We start from the raw sequence: 25118 nt of genomic DNA on the forward strand, positions 1-25118 counted from the left end.
TTCACTCTTGTTGCCTTAGTACTTATTCTAAAATGGAGTAGGGGTGGTGTAGTAGCTGATGACAAAGGGACTGAGGGACCACATACAAAGAATGTGGATCTGATGCGGTCAAGTAATATGTCACCAAAAAATGCTACTCCCTTTTTGTCTCAGTTATTCTTATTTCTGCTGCAGAGCCTTGTCACATCATCTCTTGGTTATAATGTTATGTTTTGTTATGGTTACCTATTTGCCTGGTGTTAGGATTTGAATTAGTTTCCCTAATAGTAGGTGCTAAACCATTCTAGACCCTTGAAACTTGGAATGTGACATTGGAAAGAAAATCCTTAAATAGATGATGGATGGGTGGATTTTCTGGGTGTTTCCAGGCCAGGCTAGAGGCTGTTCATATAAGAGGAAGAAGAGAATCCAGGATGAGTTTGTACATAGCAGAGGCTCTGTGAGGACAGTGAACAGTACCGTGCTGAGTATATATTTGTGGGGACGCCTGAACCTTAATGCTTCAAGGTGGACACTTGTTAGGAGATGCTTTAGCTAGTATCATGGAAGTAAAGCGAAGAACAGTGATGTTTGAACAGGGTTGGGGAAGTCCCCAAGTAACAAAGGATGGGAATTGGGGGTTGGTCATTGTTCTAAAGTTAATGGATTTAAAGAATAGATAAAAAACAGCAAAGACAAACTTGTTCAAGATGTTGCCAATAACACAAACTAAGAGGCTGGGGATGATCACTGCTATTGTTCTGGCCCAATTTGTTGGGAAATTAGGAGAGGTGTGAAGTTGGCTGCTGATGCTTTAATACCTGAACTTTAAAAACAGCCTAAACCTGTCACAACCCCTGAAGTAACTCCTTAGATGCTACAATTTCTACAAATGGAGGCAAAGACAACATTTTTAAAAAATATTTTTATTATATATTTCTTTACTTACATTTCAAAGGTTATTCCCCTTCCCGGTTTCCTGTTCACAAGTCCCCATTCCCTCCCCTACCCCATATTGCCCTCCCCCATATTGCCCTACACTGGGGGTCCAACTATGGCAAGACCAAGGGCTTTCCCTTCCACTGGTGCTCCAACAAGGCTATTCTCTGCTACATATACAGTTGGAGCCCTGGGTCAGTCCATGTATAGTCTTTCGGTAGTGGTTTAGTCCCTGGAAGCTCTGGTTGGTTGGCATTGTTGTTTTTATGGGGTTCCAAGATCCTTCAACTCTTTCAATACTTCCTCTAATTCCTCCCAATGGGTCCTAGTCTCAGTTCGGTGGTTTGCTGCTAGCATTGACCTCTGTTTTGGACATGCTCTGAATGTGTCTCTCAGGAGAGATCTATATCCAGTCCCTTTCTGCATGCATTTTTTTAGTTTCATCAATCTTATCTACTATTGGTGGCTGTATATAAATGTGTGTCAGTCTCTGAATGGCCATTCCTTGAGTTGCTGCTCTAGACTTTGCTTCCATATCCTTTCCTATGAATATTTTCCCCCTTTTAAGAAGGAGTGGGAGCATCTGCATTTTGGTCATCCTTCTTGAACTTCCTGTGGTCTGTAGATTGCATCTTGGGTAATTTGAGCTTTTTGGCTAATATCCACTTATCAATGAGTGCATACCAAGTGTGTTTTTCTGTGACTGAGTAATCTCACTCAGGATGATATTTTCTAGTTTATTCCATTTGGGCATATACCCAAAAGGTGCTCCAATATACAACAAAGACATATGCTCCACTATGCTCATAGCAACCTTATTTATAATAGCCAGAAGCTGTAAAGAACCCAGATGCCCTTCAAAAGAGGAATGGATTAAAAATTATGGTACATCTACACAATGGAGTACTACTCAGCTATCAAAAACAATGACTTCATGGAAACACCATTTCTAATGCAATGAAAAAGGTTCGAAGAAAGAGCGTCATCACAGTAAAGTATGGTAAAACTCTGAAGAATGAATTAGAAGGTATTAAAGGCATAATGTTTAATAAAAATATTTTCCCTATATTTTATTAACATTTGAAAGGTCAAAAATGTGAATTTCAAGATGACTATGTTCTGTTGAATGCCTATTGTGCAGCTAATTGAAACTACTCTCGAGGTTGCCAAGTTGCTCAGGATGATGGAGAAGCCCAAAGCACACTGGTTTTAAACAGACTAAAAAAGGGCCATTTTACCAAGGATGACACTATGCATTTGAAAGGAAAAGATGACAAACCTCAAATTGAAAGACATACCCTACCGCTGGGTCAGGTGGGCACTCCTGAGGCTGCAGAGCGGAAGAGACCACCAACACTGCTCACCCCTGCCCACATCGCTGGCCCAAGAGGAAACTGTATAAGGCCTCTGGGTTCCCGTGGGGGAAGGCCCAGGAGCGGCAGGACCCCTGCGCCTGAGACACCCCGGAACCTGAAGGAACAGACCGGATAAACAGTTCTCTGCACCCAAATCTCATGGGAGGGAGAGCTAAACCTTCAGAGAGGCAGACACTCCTGGGAAACCAGAAGAGACTGCTCCCTGCACACATTACTGATTCCAGAGGAAAACACCAAACGCCATCTGGAACCCTGGTGCACTGAAGCTCCCGGAAACGGCGGTGCAGATCTTCCTGGTTGCTGCTGCCTCAGAGAGCTCGTGGGCAGCACCCTGGGAGCAAACATGAGCCTTGGGACCACGGGTAAGACCAACTTTTCTGCTGGAAGTGACCTGCCTGGTGAACTCAAGACACAGGCCCACAGGAACAGCTGAAGACCTGTAGAGAGGAAAAACTACACGCCCGAAAGCAGAACACTCTGTCCCCATAACTGACTGAAAGAGAGGAAATCAGGTCTACAGCACTCCTGACACAGAGGCTTATAGGACAGTCTAGCCACTGTCAAAAATAGCAGAACAACGCAACACTAGAGATAATCTGATGGTGAGAGGCAAGCACAGGAACCCAAGCAACAGAAACCAAGACTACATGGCACCATCGGAGCCCAATTCTCTCATCAAAACAAACATGGAATATCCAAACACACCAGAAAAGCAAGATCTAGTTTCAAAATCATATTTGATCATGATACTGGAGGACTTCAAGAAAGACGTGAAGAACTCCCTTAGAGAACAAGTAGAAGCCTACAGAGAAGAATCACAAAAATCCCTGAAAGAATTCCAGGAAATCATAAATAAACAAGTAGAAGCCCATAGAGAGGAGTCATAAAAATCCCTGAAAGAATTCCAGGAAATCATAAATAAACAAGTAGAAGCCCATAGAGAGGAGTCACAAAAATCCCTGAAAGAATTCCAGGAAAACACAATCAAACAGTTGAAGGAATTAAAAATGGAAATAGAAGAAATCAAGAAAGAACACATGGAAACAACCCTGGATATAGAAAACCAAAAGAAGAGACAAGGAGCTGTAGATACGGGCTTCACCAACAGAATACAAGAGATGGAAGAGAGAATCTCAGGAGCAAAAGATTCCATAGTAATCATTGACTCAACTGTCAAAGATAATGTAAAGCGGAAAAAGCTACTGGTCCAAAACATACAGGAAATCCAGGACTCAATGAGAAGATCAAACTTAAGGATAATAGGTATAGAAGAGAGTGAAGACTCCCAGCTCAAAGGACCAGTAAATATCTTCAACAAAATCATAGAAGAAAACTTCCCTAACCTAAAAAAAGAGATATCCATAGGCATACAAGAAGCCTACAGAACTCCAAATAGATTGGACCAGAAAAGAAACACCTCCCGTCACATAATAGTCAAAACCCAAACGCACAAAATAAAGAAAGAATATTAAAAGCAGTAAGGGAAAAAGGTCAAGTAACATATAAAGGCAGACCTATCAGAATCACACCAGACTTTTCTCCAGAAACTATGAAGGCCAGAAGATCCTGGACTGATGTCATACAGAACCTAAGAGAACACAAATGCCAGCCCAGGTTACTGTATCCTGCAAAACTCTCAATTAACATAGATGGAGAAACCAAGATATTCCATGACAAAAACAAATTTACACAATATCTTTCTACAAATCCAGCACTATAAAAGATAATAAATGGTAAAGCCCAACATAAGGAGGCAAGCTATACCCTAGAAGAAGCAAGAAACTAATCGTCTTGGCAACAAAACAATGAGAAGAAAAGCACACACAAACATAACCTCACATCCAAATATGAATATAACAGGAAGCAATAATCACTATTCCTTAATATCTCTCAACATCAATGGCCTCAACTCCTCAATAAAAAGACATAGATTAACAAACTGGATACTCAACGAGGACCCTGCATTCTGCTGCCTACAGGAAACACACCTCAGAGACAAAGACAGACACTACCTCAGAGTGAAAGGCTGGAAAACAACTTTCCAAGCAAATGGTCAGAAGAAGCAAGCTGGAGTAGCCATTCTATTATCAAATAAAATCAATTTTCAAATAAAAGTCATCAAAAAAGATAAGGAAGGACACTTCATATTCATCAAAGGAAAAATCCACCAAGATGAACTCTCAATCCTAAATATCTATGCCCTAAATACAAGGGCACCTACGTACGTAAAAGAAACCTTACTAAAGCTCAAAACACACATTGCACCTCACACAATAATAGTAGGAGATTTCAACACCCCACTCTCATCAATGGTCAGATCATGGAAACAGAAATTAAACAGAGATGTAGACAGACTAAGAGAAGTCATGAGCCAAATGGACTTAATAGATATTTATAGAACATTCTATCCTAAAGCAAAAGGACATACCTTCTTCTCAGATCCTCATGGTACTTTCTCCAAAATTGACCATAAAATTGGTCAAAAACGGGCCTCAACAGGTACAGAAAGATAGAAATAATCCCATGCGTGCTATCGGACCACCACGGCCTAAAACTGGTCTTCAATAACAATAAGGGAAGAATGCCCACATATACGTGGAAATTGAACAATGCTCTACTCAATGATAACCTGGTTAAGGAACAAATAAAGAAAGAAATTAAAAACTTTTTAGAATTTAATGAAAATGTAGGTACAACAGACCCAAACTTATGGGACACAATGAAAGCTGTGCTAAGAGGAAAACACATAGCGCTGAGTGCCTGCAGAAAGAAACAGGAAAGAGCATATGTCACCAGCTTGACAGCACACCTAAAAGCTCTAGAACAAAAAGAAGCAAATACACCCAGGAGGAGTAGAAGGCAGGAAATAATCAAATTCAGAGCTGAAATCAACCAAGTAGAAACAAAAAGGACCATAGAAAGAATCAACAGAACCAAAAGTTAGTTCTTTGAGAAAATCAACAAGATTGATAAACCCTTAGCCCGACAAACGAGAGGACATAGAGAGTGTGTCTAAATTAATAAAATCAAAAATGAAAAGGGAGACAAAACTACAAATTCAGAGGAAGTTCAAAAAATCATCAGATCTTACTATAAAAACCTATATTCAACAAAACTTGAAAATCTGCAGGAAATGGACAATTTCCTAGACAGATACCAGGTACCGAAGTTAAATCAGGAACAGATAAACCAGTTAAACAACCCCATAACTCCTAAGGAAATAGAAGCAGTCATTAAAGGTCTCCCAACCAAAAAGAGCCCAGGTCCAGATGGGTTTAGTGCAGAATTCTATCAGACCTTCATAGAAGACCTCATACCAATATTATACAAACTATTCCACAAAATTGAAACAGATGGAGCCCTACCGAATTCCTTCTATGAAGCCACAATTACTCTTATACCTAAACCACACAAAGACACAACAAAGAAAGAGAAATTCAGACCAATTTCCCTTATGAATATCGACGCAAAAATACTCAATAAAATTCTGGCAAACCGAATCCAAGAGCACATCAAAACAATCATCCACCATGATCAAGTAGGCTTCATCCCAGGCATGCAGGGATGGTTTAATATACGAAAAACCATCAACGTGATCCATTATATAAACAAACTGAAAGAACAAAACCACATGATCATTTCATTAGATGCAGAGAAAGCATTTGACAAAATTCAACACCCCTTCATGATAAAAGTCCTGGAAAGAATAGGAATTCAAGGCCCATACCTAAATATAGTAAAAGCCATATACAGCAAAACAGTTGCTAACATTAAACTAAATGGAGAGAAACTTGAAGCAATCCCACTAAAATCAAGGACCAGACAAGACTGCCCACTCTCTCCCTACTTATTCAAAATAGTTCTTGAAGTTCTAGCCAGAGCAATCAGACAACAAAAGGAGGTCAAGGGGATACAGATCGGAAAAGAAGAAGTCAAAATATCACTATTTGCAGATGATATGATAGTATATTTAAGTGATCCCAAAAGTTCCACCAGAGAACTGCTAAAGCTGATAAACAACTTCAGCAAAGTGTCTGGGTATAAAATTAACTCAAATAAATCAGTAGCCTTCCTCTACACAAAAGAGAAACTAGCCGAGAAAGAAATTAGGGAAACGACACCCTTCATAATAGACCCAAATAATATAAAGTACCTCGGTGTGACTTTAGCCAAGCAAGTAAAAGATTTGTACAATAAGAACTTCAAGACACTGAAGAAAGAAATTGAAGAAGACCTCAGAAGATGGAAAGATCTCCCATGCTCATGGATTGGCAGGATTAATATAGTAAAAATGGCCATTTTACCAATAGCGATCTACAGATTCAATGCAATCCCCATCAAAATACCAATCCAATTCTTCAAAGAGTTAGACAGAACAATTTGCAAATTCATCTGGAATAACAAAAAACCCAGGATAGCTAAAACTATCCTCAACAATAAAAGGACTTCAGGGGGAATCACTATCCCTGTACTCAAGCAGTATTACAGAACAATAGTGATAAAAACTACATGGTATTGGTACAGAGACAGACAGATAGCCCAATGGAATAGAATTGAAGACCCAGAAATGAACCCACACACCTAAGGTCACTTGATTTTTGACAAAGGAGCCAAAACCATCCAATGGAAAAAAGATAGCATTTTCAGCAAATGGTGCTGGTTCAACTGGAGGTCAACATGTAGAAGAATGCAGATCGATCCATTCTTATCACCCTGTACAAAGCTTAAGTCCAAGTGGATCAAGGACCTCCACATCAAACCAGACACAGTCAAACTAATAGAAGAAAAGCTAGGGAAGCATCTGGAACACATCAGCACTGGAAAAAATTTCCTGAACAAAACACCAATGGCTTATGCCCTAAGATCAAGAATCGACAAATGGGATCTCATAAAACTGCAAAGCTTCTGTAAGGCAAAGGACACTGTGGTTAGGACAAAACGGCAACCAACAGATTGGGAAAAGATCTTTACCAATCCTACAACAGATAGAGGCCTTATATCCAAAATATACAAAGAACTCAAGAAGTTAGACCGCAGGGAGACAAATAATCCTATTAAAAAATGGGGTTCAAGTCCCACATCCGCGGATCCCGGCCCGCAGCAGCTCTCTGCTCCCAGACCCGGTGAGAGAGAGACCCAACCGCCTGGTCAGGTGGGCACTCCTGAGGCTGCAGAGCGGAAGAGACCACCAACACTGCTCACCCCTGCCCACATCCCTGGCCCAAGAGGAAACTGTATAAGGCCTCTGGGCTCCCGTGGGGGAGGGCCCAGGAGCGGCAGGACCCCTGCCGGAGACACCGCCGGACCCTGAAGGAAACAGACCGGATAAACAGTTCTCTGCACCCAAATCCCGTGGGAGGGAGAGCTAAACCTTCAGAGAGGCAGACAGGCCTGGGAAACCAGAAGAGACTGCTCCCTGCACACACATCTCGGACGCCAGAGGAAAAAGCCAAAGACCATCTGGAACCCTGGTGCACTGAAGCTCCCGGAAGGGGCGGCACAGGTCTTCCTGGTTGCTGCCGCTGCAGAGAGCCCCTGGACAGCACCCCACGAGCAAACCTGAGCCTCGGGACCACAGGTAAGACCAAATTTTCTGCTGCAAGAAAGCTGCCTGGTGAACTCAAGACACAGGCCCACAGGAACAGCTGAAGACCTGTAGAGAGGAAAAACTACACGCCCGAAAGCAGAACACTCTGTCCCCATAACTGACTGAAAGAGAGGAAAACAGGTATACAGCACTCCTGACACACAGGCTTATAGGACAGTCTAGCCACTGTCAGAAATAGCAGAACAAAGTAACACTAGAGATAATCTGATGGCGAGAGGCAACCGCAGGAACCCAAGCAACAGAAACCAAGACTACATGCCATCATCGGAGCCCAATTCTCCCACCAAAACAAACATGGAATATCCAAACACACCAGAAAAGCAAGATCTAGTTTCAAAATCATATTTGATCATGATGCTGGAGGACTTCAGGAAAGACCTGAACACACTTAGGGAAGCACAGGAAAACATTAATAAACAAGTAAAAGCCTACAGAGAGGAATCGCAAAAATCCCTGAAAGAATTCCAGGAAAACACAATCAAACAGTTGAAGGAATTAAAAATGGAAATAGAAGCAATCAAGAAAGAACACATGGAAACAACCCTGGATATAGAAAACCAAAAGAAGAGACAAGGAGCTGTAGATACAAGCTTCACCAACAGAATACAAGAGATGGAAGAGAGAATCTCAGGAGCAGAAGATTCCATAGAAATCATTGACTCAACTGTCAAAGATAATGTAAAGCGGAAAAAGCTACTGGTCCAAAACATACAGGAAATCCAGGACTCAATGAGAAGATCAAACCTAAGGATAATAGGTATAGAAGAGAGTGAAGACTCCCAGCTCAAAGGACCAGTAAATATCTTCAACAAAATCATAGAAGAAAACTTCCCTAATCTAAAAAAAGAGATACCCATAGACATACAGGAAGCCTACAGAACTCCAAATAGATTGGACCAGAAAAGAAACACCTCCCGTCACATAATTGTCAAAACACCAAACGCACAAAATAAAGAAAGAATATTAAAAGCAGTAAGGGAAAAAGGTCAAGTAACATATAAAGGCAGACCTATCAGAATCACACCAGACTTCTCGCCAAAAACTATGAAGGCCAGAAGATCCTGGACTGATGTTATACAGACCCTAAGAGAACACAAATGCCAGCCCAGATTACTGTATCCAGCAAAACTCTCAATTAACATTGATGGAGAAACCAAGATATTCCATGACAAAACCAAATTTACACAATATCTTTCTACAAATCCAGCACTACAAAGGATAATAAATGGTAAAGCCCAACATAAGGAGGCAAGCTATACCCTAGAAGAAGCAAGAAACTAATCGTCTTGGCAGCAAAACAAAGAGAATGAAAGCACACAAACATAACCTCACATCAAATATGAATATAACGGGAAGCAATAATCACTATTCCTTAATATCTCTCAATATCAATGGCCTCAACTCCCCAATAAAAAGACATAGATTAACAAACTGGATACGCAACGAGGACCCTGCATTCTGCTGCCTACAGGAAACACACCTCAGAGACAAAGACAGACACTACCTCAGAGTGAAAGGCTGGAAAACAACTTTCCAAGCAAATGGTCAGAAGAAGCAAGCTGGAGTAGCCATTCTAATATCAAATAAAATCAATTTCCAACTAAAAGTCATCAAAAAAGATAAGGAAGGACACTTCATATTCATCAAAGGAAAAATCAACCAAGATGAACTCTCAATCCTAAATATCTATGCCCCAAATACAAGGGCACCTACATATGTAAAAGAAACCTTACTAAAGCTCAAAACACACATTGCACCTCACACAATAATAGTGGGAGATTTCAACACCCCACTCTCATCAATGGACAGATCATGGAAACAGAAATTAAACAGTGATGTAGACAGACTAAGAGAAGTCATGAGCCAAATGGACTTAACGGATATTTATAGAACATTCTATCCTAAAGCAAAAGGATATACCTTCTTCTCAGCTCCTCATGGTACTTTCTCCAAAATTGACCATATAATTGGTCAAAAAACGGGCCTCAACAGGTACAGAAAGATAGAAATAATCCCATGCGTGCTATCGGACCACCACGGCCTAAAACTGGTCTTCAATAACAATAAGGGAAGAATGCCCACATATACGTGGAAATTGAACAATGCTCTACTCAATGATAACCTGGTCAAGGAAGAAATAAAGAAAGAAATTAAAAACTTTTTAGAATTTAATGAAAATGAAGATACAACATACTCAAACTTATGGGACACAATGAAAGCTGTGCTAAGAGGAAAACTCATAGCGCTGAGTGCCTGCAGAAAGAAACAGGAAAGAGCATATGTCAGCAGCTTGACAGCACACCTAAAAGCTCTAGAACAAAAAGAAGCACATACACCCAGGAGGAGTAGAAGGCAGGAAATAATCAAACTCAGAGCTGAAATCAACCAAGTAGAAACAAAAAGGACCATAGAAAGAATCAACAGAACCAAAAGTTGGTTCTTTGAGAAAATCAACAAGATAGATAAACCCTTAGCCAGACTAACGAGAGGACACAGAGAGTGTGTCCAAATTAACAAAATCAGAAATGAAAAGGGAGACATAACTACAGATTCGGAGGAAATTCAAAAAATCATCAGATCTTACTATAAAAACCTATATTCAACAAAATTTGAAAATCTTCAGGAAATGGACAATTTCCTAGACAGATACCAGGCATCGAAGTTAAATCAGGAACAGATAAACCAGTTAAACAACCCCATAACTCCTAAGGAAATAGAAGCAGTCATTAAAGGTCTCCCAACCAAAAAGAGCCCAGGTCCAGACGGGTTTAGTGCAGAATTCTATCAAACCTTCATAGAAGACCTCATACCAATATTATCCAAACTATTCCACAAAATTGAAACAGATGGAGCCCTTCCGAATTCCTTCTACGAAGCCACAATTACTCTTATACCTAAACCACACAAAGACACAACAAAGAAAGAGAACTTCAGACCAATTTCCCTTATGAATATCGATGCAAAAATACTCAATAAAATTCTGGCAAACCGAATTCAAGAGCACATCAAAACAATCATCCACCATGATCAAGTAGGCTTCATCCCAGGCATGCAGGGATGGTTTAATATACGGAAAACCATCAACGTGATCCATTATATAAACAAACTGAAAGAACAGAACCACATGATCATTTCATTAGATGCTGAGAAAGCATTTGACAAAATTCAACACCCCTTCATGATAAAAGTCCTGGAAAGAATAGGAATTCAAGGCCCATACCTAAACATAGTAAAAGCCATATACAGCAAACCAGTTGCTAACATTAAACTAAATGGAGAGAAACTTGAAGCAATCCCACTAAAATCAGGGACTAGACAAGGCTGCCCACTCTCTCCCTACTTATTCAATATAGTTCTTGAAGTTCTAGCCAGAGCAATCAGACAACAAAAGGAGATCAAAGGGATACAGATCGGAAAAGAAGAGGTCAAAATATCACTATTTGCAGATGACATGATAGTATATTTAAGTGATCCCAAAAGTTCCACCAGAGAACTACTAAAGCTGATAAACAACTTCAGCAAAGTGGCTGGGTATAAAATTAACTCAAATAAATCAGTTGCCTTCCTCTATACAAAAGAGAAACAAACCGAGAAAGAAATTAGGGAAACGACACCCTTCATAATAGACCCAAATAATATAAAGTACCTCGGTGTGACTTTAAGCAAGCAAGTAAAAGATCTGTACAATAAGAACTTCAAGACACTGAGGAAAGAAATTGAAGAAGACCTCAGAAGATGGAAAGATCTCCCATGCTCATGGATTGGCAGGATTAATATGGTAAAAATGGCCATTTTACCAAAAGCAATCTACAGATTCAATGCAATCCCCATCAAAATACCAATCCAATTCTTCAAAGAGTTAGACAGAACAATTTGCAAATTCATCTGGAATAACAAAAAACCCAGGATAGCTAAAGCTATCCTCAACAATAAAAGGACTTCAGGGGGAATCACTATCCCTGAACTCAAGCAGTATTACAGAGCAATAGTGATAAAAACTGCATGGTATTGGTACAGAGACAGACAGATAGACCAATGGAATAGAATTGAAGACCCAGAAATGAACCCACACACCTATGGTCACTTGATTTTTGACAGAGGAGCCAAAACCATCCAATGGAAAAAAGATAGTATTATCAGCAAATGGTGCTGGTTCAACTGGAGGGCAACATGTAGAAGAATGCAGATCGATCCATCCTTATCACCCTGTACAAAGCTTAAGTCCAAGTGGATCAAGGACCTCCACATCAAACCAGACACACTCAAACTAATAGAAGAAAAACTAGGGAAGCATCTGGAACACATGGGCACTGGAAAAAATTTCCTGAACAAAACACCAATGGCTTATGCTCTAAGATCAAGAATCGACAAATGGGATCTCATAAAACTGCAAAGCTTCTGTAAGGCAAAGGACACTGTGGTTAGGACAAAACGGCAACCAACAGATTGGGAAAAGATCTTTACCAATCCTACAACAGATAGAGGCCTTATTTCCAAAATATACAAAGAACTCAAGAAGTTAGATCGCAGGGAAACAAAAACCCTATTAAAAAATGGGGTTCAGAGCTAAACAAAGAATTCACAGCTGAGGAATGCCGAATGGCTGAGAAACACCTAAAGAAATGTTCAACATCTTTAGTCATAAGGGAAATGCAAATCAAAACAACCCTGAGATTTCACCTCACACCAGTGCGATTGGCTAAGATCAAAAACTCAGGTGACAGCAGATGCTGGCGAGGATGTGGAGAAAGAGGAACACTCCTCCATTGTTGGTGGGATTGCAGACTGGTAAAACCATTCTGGAAATCAGTCTGGAGGTTCCTCAGAAAATTGGACATTGAACTGCCTGATGATCCAGCTATACCTCTCTTGGGCATATACCCAAAAGATGCCTCAACATATAAAAGAGACACGTGCTCCACTATGTTCATCGCAGCCATATTTATAATAGCCAGAAGCTGGAAAGAACCCAGATGCCCTTCAACAGAGGAATGGATACAGAAAATGTGGTACATCTACACAATGGAATATTACTCAGCTATCAAAAACAACGAGTTTATGAAATTCGTAGGCAAATGGTTGGAACTGGAAAATATCATCCTGAGTGAGCTAACCCAATCACAGAAAGACATACATGGTATGCACTCATTGATAAGTGGCTATTAGCCCAAATGCTTGAATTACCCTAGATCCCTAGAACAAACGAAACTCAAGACGGATGATCAAAATGTGAATGCTTCACTCCTTCTTTAAATGAGGAAAAAGAATACCCTTGGCAGGGAAGGGAGAGGCAAAGATTAAAACAGAGACTGAAGGAACACCCATTCAGAGCCTGCCCCACATGTGGCCCATACATATACAGCCACCCAATTAGACAAGATGGATGAAGCAAAGAAGTGCAGACCGACTTGAGCCGGATGTAGATCGCTCCTGAGAGACACAGCCAGAATACAGCAAATATAGAGGCGAATGCCAGCAGCAAACCACTGAACTGAGAATAGGTCCCCTATTGAAGGAATCAGAGAAAGAACTGGAAGAGCTTGAAGGGGCTCGAGACCCCAAAAGTACAACAATGCCAAGCAACCAGAGCTTCCAGGGACTAAGCCACTACCTAAAGACTATACATGGACTGACCCTGGACTCTGACCCCATAGGTAGCAATGAATATCCTAGTAAGAGCACCAGTGGAAGGGGAAGCCCTGGGTCCTGCTAAGACTGAACCCACAGTGAACTAGTCTATGGGGGGAGGGTGGCAATGGGGGGAGGGTTGGGAGGGGAACACCCATAAGGAAGGGGAGGGGGGAGGGGGATGTTTGCCCGGAAACCGGGAAAGGGAATAACACTCGAAATGTATATAAGAAATACTCAAGTTAATAAAAAAAAATGGGGTTCAGAGCTTAACAAAAATTCACAGCTGAGGAATGCCGAATGGCTGAGAAACACCTAAAGAAATGTTCAACATCTTTAGTCATAAGGGAAATGGAAATCAAAACAACCCTGAGATTTCACCTCACGCCAGTGAGAATGGCTAAGATCAAAAACTCAGGTGACAGCAAATGCTGGCGAGGATGCGGAGAAAGAGGAACACTCCTCTATTGTTGTTGGGGTTGCATACTGGTACAACCATTCTGGAAATCAGTCTGGAGGTTCCTCAGAAAATTGGACATTGAACTGCCTGAGGATCCAGCTATACCTCTCTTGGGCATATCCCCAAAAGATGCCCCAACGTATAAAAAAGACACGTGCTCCACTATGTTCATTGCAGCCTTATTTATAATAGCCAGAAGCTGGAAAGAACCCAGATGCCCTTCAACAGAGGAATGGATACAGAAAATATGGTACATCTACACAATGGAATATTACTCAGCTATCAAAAACAATGACTTTATGAAATTTGTAGGCAAATGTTTGGAACTGGAAAATATCATCCTGAGTGAGTAACCCAATCACAGAAAGACATACATGGTATGCACTCATTGATAAGTGGCTATTAGCCCAAATGCTTGAATTACCCTAGATGCCTAGAACACATGAAACTCAAGACGGATGATCAAAATGTGAATGCTTCACTCCTTCTTTAAAAGGGGAACAAGAATACCCTTGGCAGGGAAGAGAGAGGCAAAGATTAAAACAGACACAGAAGGAACACCCATTCAGAACCTGCCCCACATGTGGCCCATACATATACAGCCACCCTATTAGACAAGATGGATGAAGCAAAGAAGTGCAGGCCGACAGGAGCCGGATGTAGATCGCTCCTGAGAGACACAGCCAGAATACAGCAAATACAGAGGCGAATGCCAGCAGCAAACCACTGAACTGAGAATAGGACCCCCGTTGAAGGAATCAGAGAAAGAACTGGAAGAGCTTGAAGGGGCTCGAGACCCCATATGTACAACAATGCCAAGCAACCAGAGCTTCCAGGGACTAAGCCACTACCTAAAGACTATACCTGGACTGACCCTGGACTCTGACCTCATAGGTAGCAATGAATATCCTAGTAAGAGCACCAGTGGAAGGGGAAGCCCTGGGTCCTGCTAAGACTGAACCCCCAGTGAACTAGACTGTTAGGGGGAGGGCGACAATGGGGGGAGGGTGGGGAGGGGAACACTCATAAGGAAGGGGAGGAGGATGTATGCCCGGATACCGGGAAAGGGAATAACACTCGAAATGTATATAAGAAATACTCAAGTTAAAAAAAAAAGCAACAAATAAACCTATCATGGCTTGAATGGATGTTCCCCATAGTCTTGAGCATTCATCTCCCAACTTAAGCTCATAAGCCTTCAGTTGCCCTCATCTTCATGCTTTGTGGGTCGGGTTTTATTATACAGTTCTCTAATTTCTAAAGATGCTGAACTTGTTAATAATGATTGAACTCTGACATATAGCTTACATAAATTGCCATTTAAGTTTTGAAAAAAAAAAGAAAGACATACCCAATAAATCACTTAGCAGTTAGAAATTACAACTAGCAAATATAAAAAGAAAAAGTTGAGTGAGTGACTGACTAAACTTTCAGATGTAGATGTGGTGAAGATTGAAAAGGCCAGCGAGGTTGAAGTGAATGAGAAAAAAGCATTGTGGATACTCTAATGTTACAAAACAGTTGTTGAAGAAAGCATTGTTCTAGGAGGGGCTGCACTCTGCTTCAGTGCATCCCAGCATTGACTTCATTAAATCCAGGTAATGAAGATCAAAAAGTAGGTGTCGAAATTACTGAAAGAGCACTCAGAATTTCAGCATGATTACTGCTAAGAATATAGGTTTTAAAGGATCTTTGATAGTTGCATAAATTCTGCCAAATTCCTCAGAACTTGGTTATGGCATGAAATTTATGAACATGGTGGGCAAGGGAATCATTGGTATCAGGAAGGCTGTAAGAACTGCTTTACTGGATGGTTCCTAGGGTGGCCACCATGTTAACTGTAGGAGAAAATATAGTGACAGAAATTCCTGAGAAGAGAGGAACCCTGAAATAGAAGCAATGAATGGAGTGGCAGTGGGTATGAGAGGTGTTATATTCTTACTCCTTGAATACTTCTTTGCTTATCAATGAACCATAATGGGAAACTAAAAGGCAGGCCCTCACACATAACTGCTGAGAAGTCACATGAATAAAACTAAAGAAGATGCTGGCTGGCTGATCATTGTAACCATCAGTTACTTGTTTCCATTGACAATATGTAATTTTATTTCTCTCATTGTCCATACTTACAAATAATTTGTATTTTTGAATTATTGTCTATCCATTCTAAATACTAGATGTAAGAGCCATATACTAGTTAGAGTTTTATTGCTGTGAAGAGACACCATGATCAAGGCAACTCTTATAAGGGGCAAGATATAATTGGGGCTGGCTCACATTTACAGAGGTTTAATACTTTATCATCATGGCAGGAAGAATGGCAGCATCCAGGCAGACATGATGGTGAAGTTTGGAGAGTTTTATATCTTGATCTGACTGCACCCAGGAGAGTATGTATCATGGGCAGCTAGGAGGTGGATCACAAACCCACCCCGTACTTCCTCCAGTAAGGTCACACCCACTCCAACAAGGCCACACTGCCTAATGGTGACACTCCTTGGGACAAACATTTTGAAACCACCACAATCAGTATTCTGCTTTTAGCATAAGTCATTGAGGCATTTCTACTGTTCAGTTCTGGTCAGGGTTAATGACATTACTTGTGCCACCCAATGAGTGGTGCGGAAGCAGACTTTCTGTGGAGAGCCAGAATAATGGTGGACAAAGAAGAGAAGTATCTAATTATATAACAAACTGTCTTTGATAAAATTTTGTTTAAAGTTAAAAAGGTGATAGCTTGATTAAGTGACTATAACTCTAAATAAAATTCTCATTTTCTAATAGAAGCTAAGCCACTTGAGGAAAAGTGTTGCAGTGTTCATCTTTGCTGTGATAGCAGGCAAACGTGGGCTTTTGGTGAATTTTGGACATTCCCTACAGCTAGAAATTGTATTTTAGATTTGCTTTCCATGCCCCATGGAAGTCCAGCTGCTGAGGCTACAGACAAAGACACCGTGATAATGAGGATTATCAATGATTTTTTTATTTCTGAAAAGAATGTCTAGAGTTGTCCTTTTATGGAGTCATAAAAGTAAATGCAATTAAGAGGAGAAAGATTATTTCTTATTGCTTGTCCAGACATAGGAAGAGAAAATTAAATCTTCAAATGCAATTTTTGAAATTAAGATTAATGATGAGGTATATCCAATTCCCGCATACTCTGATGATCTCATGTTGTTTGAGACTAAGTGTGGGGGCTTCTAGCTATCTTTGTTATTAATGAATATGATTGAGTTATTTTAAACGTAGTCAGGATCCAAGCCCACTGGTCTGCGTTGAAAATTTGCCTTGTATTTTTCAGAGGATTAAAAGCAGGCATTAGTGAATGAAAAAGTCAAGTGACTTTTTTTCCTCCTGACTCTTAAAAATTGCATTAGATTCTCATTTCTGGATTATGGAAATATGGGAGAAAATGAGTTATCTTAATTAATTTATGGCAGGGACATCAAGAGTTGAAAACATTTCACAAGGTTTTCAATATTTGCCAGGTCTCAAAGCTTAAAGGCAAGTTCAGTGATGAAGGAGAAATGTGCTGGGCAGTTAAGGATACATTTATTACTGGGAAAAATGTAGGGAAGCCACTTACAGACTTGGCACAGCTCCTGTGTTGAGGAACGATGTGCTTCTCATGCCCTCTCAGCGACGTGTGTGCACAAAACTGCAAATAGGCCAGGTGCGTCTTCTATCATCTCATTATCAGAACTTGTTGAATGGTTCTTCGAGTGTTAATTAAAACCCATGAGCCTTATTTACACAGCTATAAGGAAAAGGTATGAAGTCATCACCAACGACTCATCCCATGCCAACAGTCGATGCTTCTTCTGTGTTTGTTAATACAGAAAGAATGGAGGCTGATGTGAGGTCATTCAGGGAGGCTGTTGGTCATGCTGGGCTTGCAGGACACCTAAAGCTTGTCTCTGTATAAAGGACAGGGATATCTCAAGAATCCAAACTCTAAGTCTGAGCTCCAAGATACCAGGGGTCCCCAGGACACAGAGACATGGAGTAACACTGCTATATGAAGGAACTGATGAACATTCCAGTGCTGCCTTTGACTTATAGAATCCATTGTGCTGTAACATGTGCATATATTTTGAAATCACTTTCTGATTAGAGACCTGGAGAAATGTAACCACCTCTTCTTTGCAGGACCAGAAACAATGGCTGGAAACAACAGCAGCCTCTTAAAGTAAGACTGTTACTTTCCTCCGAAACACCAAAGCAATATACTGTGTTTAATACCCTTTCCCCTTCCTTTCCTCTCTGTTGTTTCTTCTCTCTTCTTATCAAAATCTACAGCCCATAGGGAAAGTATATACTTGAAATGAAAATATCATAAGACTGAGCCTCTGTGTCTTAATAGGTACCTCAGACCTCACTTAGAAATAAATAGTGGCACAGAAAAAAGTATTTGTTGAATGAGAGAATGGCTGAATGATGAACTCTAAATGTTGAGATTTATAACCACAGCAATAATGTTATCTGGCTCAGCTCTCATTAGTCATGGTAGAAGAGCCTGAGAAGGAGGGAGTGATGTGCATACATAAGCATATTTATAATTCATGTAGAGAGACAGAGTTATTTTTACTTTATCTCTAAATAAAAACCTTGTGCATATTATGATATCCGTGATTGTGTTCAAGGTAGGGTAGCTAAGAGAAAGAAGGACAAAATTAAAAATACTGAAATTTCTAGGTACTCCTTTAAATCTTAGTTTGAACGGAAAGACTATCCAAAACATTTTTCATGTAAAGGAGAGGAATTGGAGGCAGCAGAGTTTTACTGGTGTGTGCTTTGCCTTGGGCATAGCTGTTCGAGCAAGTGGTTTAACTTTGCTCTTTGCCCTGTCTCCCAGGTACATTAATCTGGGTTTGGTATATTCCCTCTATAACTTTGAAATCTGATGCGACTTTAAAGCTATGGAATAAGCATTATCGTAGAGGGAACCACCCTTGCATTTGGTCTCTACAAAGACACAGAGAAAATCAGCTGCCCAAAAAGGCACTTTCTCTACCCCCTGCCTTTGTTAAAAATACAAGTTGCAAAATTTCATTATGAATCTGTATGTGTCACTTCTCACCTTTCCATGGTTTGAGAAATCAAAGGCCATCCTATCAGATTTTAGTCTTGGAGTTCCCATTCTTTCTCGTGCTTTCCACTGCCTTTTTTATGCAGCAATCTTCTCAAGTCTATATTTCAATTCAACTTCCTCTGTCCTTGTCACCACCTTGCATTCTAAATAAACAATGTTCAGTTTAAAATTTGGTAGCTTTTATCCTTAGCATTGCATATTTTCATAGTAAAAAAACATAAAACGTCACAACATATGTAATCTTGCTTGTCTCAAAAAAGGAAATTTAATTATTTAATGGATGCAATTGAAAAATATACTATTAATACAGGGGCTAGCTTTTTAATAAGTCCTTCCATAATACAATTAAAGATTTTATCTAAAGAGCATGCTTTTTTAAAATCAAGAATAAAGAGACACTATACATCTCAGAAATTCTTGCATTTTCATGAATATTTCAGAAGTTTTTTTATAACCTATGACTTTGTCAATTCCAGTTTTATGTCAGAGTTTACTGAGATTCTCCTTGACTAACCAAAATCTCATGATATTAAAGTATATATGATGGATCTCATATCTCCTCATCAATCTATGTTATAAAATGTTTGAAAGATATAAGATCCATGGTGTAAGAGATTTATTCGCACAAGGGATAATGTCCTTCTGGTCGGCCCTTCTCATTCACAAGGTGCTTGTCTACTTTACCATTGTCAGTCCCAATTCCCCTGGTGTGGCAAAGAGGGCACGTGGGCTTATCTTCTAGCCTAGATGAAGACAGAAGTTCATTTTACTTCCTCCATAGCTACAGGCAGGAAATCATCACCTACCTTTTCACACACTTGGAATTTTTGACATTGGGCTTATTTTGCCTAATTTTCTGGACTCCAGTAGAATTGGTCCTAAGTTCTGCTTGTGTGTGTGTGGGGCGTGGTTTACACCCCAATGCATCTTTCATAAGGTGTTTGTTTGTGTTTCATTTACACAATTGCAATTTTCCTTTATTATGTAGTTTGATCACGGTGTCTATTAGAAACAATTTGCCTGTAGTTTAGAATGGCTAAAATAAAAAAACTTAGATGACAGCAGATGCTGGCAAGGATGTGGAGAAAGAGGAACACTCCTCCATTGTTGGTGGGATTGCAAACTGTTGCAACCATTCTGGAAATCAGTCTGGAGGTTCCTCAGAAAACTGGACATAGTGCTACCTGAAGCCCCATCTATACCACTCCTGGACATATACCCAAAGATGCTCCAACATAACAAGGACACATGCTCCACTATGTTCATAGCAGCCTTATCTATAATAGCCAGAAGCTTGATATAGCTGTCTCCTAAGAGACTGTGCCCAAGCATGGCAAATAACAGAGGCAAATGCTTGCAGGAAACCATTGAACTGAGAATGGGGGTCTCCACTGGAAGAGATAGACAAAGGATTGAAGGAGTTGAAGAGGCTTGCAACCCCATAAGAACAACAATACCAACCAACCAGAGCTCCCAGGGACTCAACCGCCATCCAAAGAGTACATATGGACATACCCATGGCTCCAGCTGCATATATAGCAAAGGATGGCATTGTCGGTCACCAATGGGAGGAGAAGCCCTTGGTACTGCCAAGGCTGGATTCTTCATTGTAGGTGAATGTCAGGGCGGGAAGTGGGGGGTGTTTGGGGAGGGGGGACACGCTCATAGAAGAATGGGGGAGGGGTATGGGCTAGGGGATTTATGAACAGGAAACTGGGAAAGGGGATATTTAAAATGTAAATAAATAAAAATATACAATAAAAAAGAAAAAAATAGGAAGATGCGCTGAATAAGGCAACTTGTACCTCTTTGGAGACTCTCTGAATAAACCAACTTGCAGCTCTTTGAAGACGACTTCTTCTTCTTCTTCTTCTTCTTCTTCTTCTTCTTCTTCTTCTTCTTCTTCTTCTTCTTCTTCTTCTTCTTCTTCTTCTCCTTCTCCTTCTCCTTCTCCTTCTCCTTCTCCTTCTCCTTCTCCTTCTTCTTCTCCTCCTCCTCCTCCTCCTCCTCCTCCTCCTCCTCCTCCTCCTCCTCCTCCTCCTCCTCCTCCTTCTTCTTCTTCTTCTTCTTCTTCTTCTTCTTTTTCTTCTTCTTCTTCTTCTTCTTCTTCTTCTTCTTCTTCTTCTTCTTCTTCTTCTTCTTCTTCTTCTTCTTCTTCTAAGTTATTCTAAAAATTTAAAGAGATGAATTTACTTAGTAAGACTTAAGACTTGAAGTGACTCTAATATTGGTGAGGCAGCTGCATTGATCAGATGGTAACAACTGCTAATTAAATTGAAATAAATTAAGTTGAGTTTAAATAAGTCTAATTCAATTCAATTTATTTCAGTCCACCACATACCTATTGAGTACCTGCATTAGTCAGGGTTCACAAGAGGAATAGAACTAAAGAGATGTACACACACACACACACACACACACACACACACACACACACACACGAATTTATCAAGATAACCTTAAACAAGCAACAACAGCATAATCACCCCTGAGAACTGAGAACCATGGAGGTACTCAAGCCTTATGTCAGGGTTCCTCAGCACTTGCAGGGATTTCATAATGCCAGTCTTTTTCTGAGCTCCAAGGCTGGGTCCCAATGTAATACTAGAAGTCTGGAAGGTTCTTAGTAAGTTGCTGGTTCTTAGTCCATGAGATAAGCTTGGGAACTTTGGTTCTAATATCAATCATTGGTAGCAACAGAACACATTAATTCAGAAACAAGAAGGCTGAGGAGGAAAAAGCCAGATGATTTGTTTTTCTGAAAAATTCCCTTCTAAACAATCTGAGTACTACCAAAAGGTGCTACACACAGAGTCAGGCTTCCCACATCAATCAAGACAATCAGAGCATTTTTTTTCTGGTGAGTTTTCCTACTGAGATGATTTTGATCTGTGGCAAGCTGACACTTACACCAACTACAACAGCATTTATTATGTCAAACATTTTGCTAGGTTTTGAAGTTACAATAAGAATTTGGTGTTTGTAATATAAAAATCAGAGTAAGAATATACAATAAATTCAAATGTGATTCAATAAATAGGACAATGGAATTATGTGCACAATGCTGAACTAAAAAGCATATGGATTTTTAGTTATTGTTATGTGTGCATGAGGGTGAGGTCTATGGTTAAGTAGTTATCAAAAAATGCTACCTAGGTAAAAGTTACACAGGTGAAATTTGTAGTCATGAGCAAATGTATGATGAGTTTAGGGGATGACATTGAGTTTGGGTAGAGAAAAGAACTCTGAATACTTTGCTTTAGCTGCCAAACACTTGGACTTTGGACCCAGCAAACCTGTGTGGAAGCTGGTTGAGTTTCATACAAGTTCAAGAGAGCAGGAAGTCATTTCAATTGCAACTTTCATTGCAGAATACCTGATTTCTAAAGCTTGAGTGTTAATGCAATCCTGTGATCAAAATATCTATGTAATTTCTGGAATATGGTAGCTACTTAATGTCAGCTTCTGAAGTCTTGTTTTAGCAGGATCTAATCAGTCCTTTTTGTAGGGAGACTTAGATAATGATTTTCTAACTTCTGATTATTCTTAGATCCATACATTGTCTTAGCTGTCCCTGGCAAAGATACACTAGACCAAGAGTGGCAGAGAAATGAATTATAGCATTACATCATCAAGATATTCGATGACTCCGTCTTTCAAAGATAAAATCCTTTAACAAATACTTGTCCTAGGAGCCTTTGCAGCATTTCCATTTGTTCTGATCTCTCAATTCAGCTTAGGCATTACACAGAAGCCACATGACCTAAGTAGTCAGCACACTTGCTGCTAAGTGGGCATTTCTTACACACAGTAATTCTTTGGTATATCTCTTCAGAGCTGATTTATGAACTGGGGTATATAAGGAGAAATCTTCATATGAAGTCTTTACTGCTTTCATACATGTATAACCTAGTGCCATAAATATAATAATAATGTAGCTTAGCAGGCTCTAAAATGAGCTGAGTGTGGGAGTCTCTACGATTTAATGAATGTGTATGTCACTCTATCATGCCCACTGCATATTGAGGGGTTTCTGATATTTTTATTTTCCATTCTCTCTTCATTTGCCAATGCTTTCCCCCATCCTCATCTTTTTTTTTTTTTTTTTGTTCTTTTTTTTTTCGGAGCTGGGGACCGAACCCAGGACCTTGCGCTTCCTAGGTAAGCGCTCTACCACTGAGCTAAATCCCCAGCCCCCATCCTCATCTTTAATTTAACAACTTAGACCTTATATGATATAATTTAAGCATTTTGACTTTTGGGCAAGGATATGAGAAAGAGTCCTGATGTATAAAATTGGAAGCCTTATAAACGCTTTGCTAACACCAGACTACTTCTTATTAAGAATTCGGGGGTCTGGGAGTGTAGAGTAGCTGGCAACTGCGAATCTAACATGCAAGAAGCCCTGAGCTTGGTCACAGGGACAGTATAAAACCAGATGTGATAATTAGAAGTCCAAATTTATCATAGGCTACACAGCAGATTCAAGGCCAAGGTGAGTTATATGAGATTGTGACTTTTACACAAGTAGCAAGAGGACTGACTCAGTTGTTAGCAATGGCTTCACAGATATGTGCCTACTATCCTGAGAAGGTTGAGCAGTTGAAAACCAAAGAGGGGCAGGTATGACTCAACTTACAATGCGGATATAATCAATAATGGTGATTTGGGGTGAAAGGCTTCTTTTCCTTTTTCTTCACCTTTAAAACTGACAGGAAGTCAAAATATCACTGTTTGTAGATGATATGATAGTATACTTAAGTGATTGCAAACACTTCACCAGAGAACTAGTAAACCTGATAAACAACTTCAGCAAAGTGGCTGGATGTAAAATTAACTCAAACAAATCAGTAGCCTTCCTCTATTCAAAGGATAAACAGGCAGAGAAAGAAAAGGGAAAAGACACCCTTCACAATAGTCCCAAATAACATAAAATACCTTGGAGTGATTCTAACCAAGCAAGTGAAAGATCTGTATGACAAGAATTTCAAGTCTCTGAAGAAAGAAATTGAAGAAGATCTCAGAAGATGGAAAGATCTCCCATGCTTCTGGATCAGCAGGATTAACATAGTAAAAATGGCCATTTTAACAATACAATCTACAGATTCAATGCAATCCCCATCAAAATTCAAACTCATTCTTCATAGACTTAAAAAGAGCAATTTGTAAATTCATTTGGAATAAGTAAAACCAGGATAGCAAAAACTATAATCAACAATAAAAAAACTTCTGGGGGAATCACCATTCCTAACTTCAAGCAAAATTACAGAGCAATAGTGATAAAAACTAAACTGCATGATATTGATACAGAGACAGGCATGTAGATCAATGTAATAGAATTGAAGACCCAGAAATAAACACACACACCTATGGTCACTTGATCTTTGACAAAGGTGCTAAAACCATCAAATAAAAAAAACCAACAACATTTTCAACAAATGGTACTGGTTCAACTGGAGGTCAGCATGTAGAAGAATGCAAATTGATCCATGCTTATCACCCTGTATAAAGCTCAAGTCCAAGTGGATCAAGGACCTCCACATCAAACCAGATACACTCAAACTAATAGAAGAGAAAGTAGCAAAGAACCTCGAACATATGAGCACTGGGGAAAATTTCTTGAACAGAACACCAATTGCTTATGCTTTAAGATCAACAATTGAAAACTGGGACCTCTTAAAATTGCAAAAGTTCTGTAAGGCAAAGGACACTGTCATTAGGACAAAGCAGCAACCAACAGATTGGGAAACGATCTTTGCCAATTGTATATCCAACAGTGGGTTAATATTCAATATGTAAAAAGAATTGAAGAACTTAGAGTCCAGAGAACCAACTAATGCTATTAAAAGTGGGGTATGGAGCTAAACCAAGAATTCTCAACTGAGGAATATTGAATGACTGAGAAACACCTAAAGAAATGTTTAACATCCTTAGCCATCTGGAAAATTCAAGTCAAAACTACCCTAAGATTCTACCTCACACCAGTCAGAATGTCCAAGTTTAGAAACTCATGTAACAGCAGATGATGGTGAGGAT

General features: G+C 39.9%; 1 pseudogene; it reads left to right on the top strand.

The window, feature by feature from the left end:
* The first annotated feature begins 497 nt into the window (after positions 1–497).
* On the top strand, positions 498–15961 carry Hspd1-ps33 (heat shock protein family D (Hsp60) member 1, pseudogene 33; annotated as a pseudogene).
* Positions 15962–25118: the final 9157 nt, after the last annotated feature.

This window comes from Rattus norvegicus, chromosome 5 (genome assembly GCF_021556685.1).
Source record: "Rattus norvegicus strain SHRSP/BbbUtx chromosome 5, alternate assembly SHRSP_T2T, whole genome shotgun sequence".
Taxonomy (NCBI): Eukaryota; Metazoa; Chordata; class Mammalia; order Rodentia; family Muridae; genus Rattus; species Rattus norvegicus.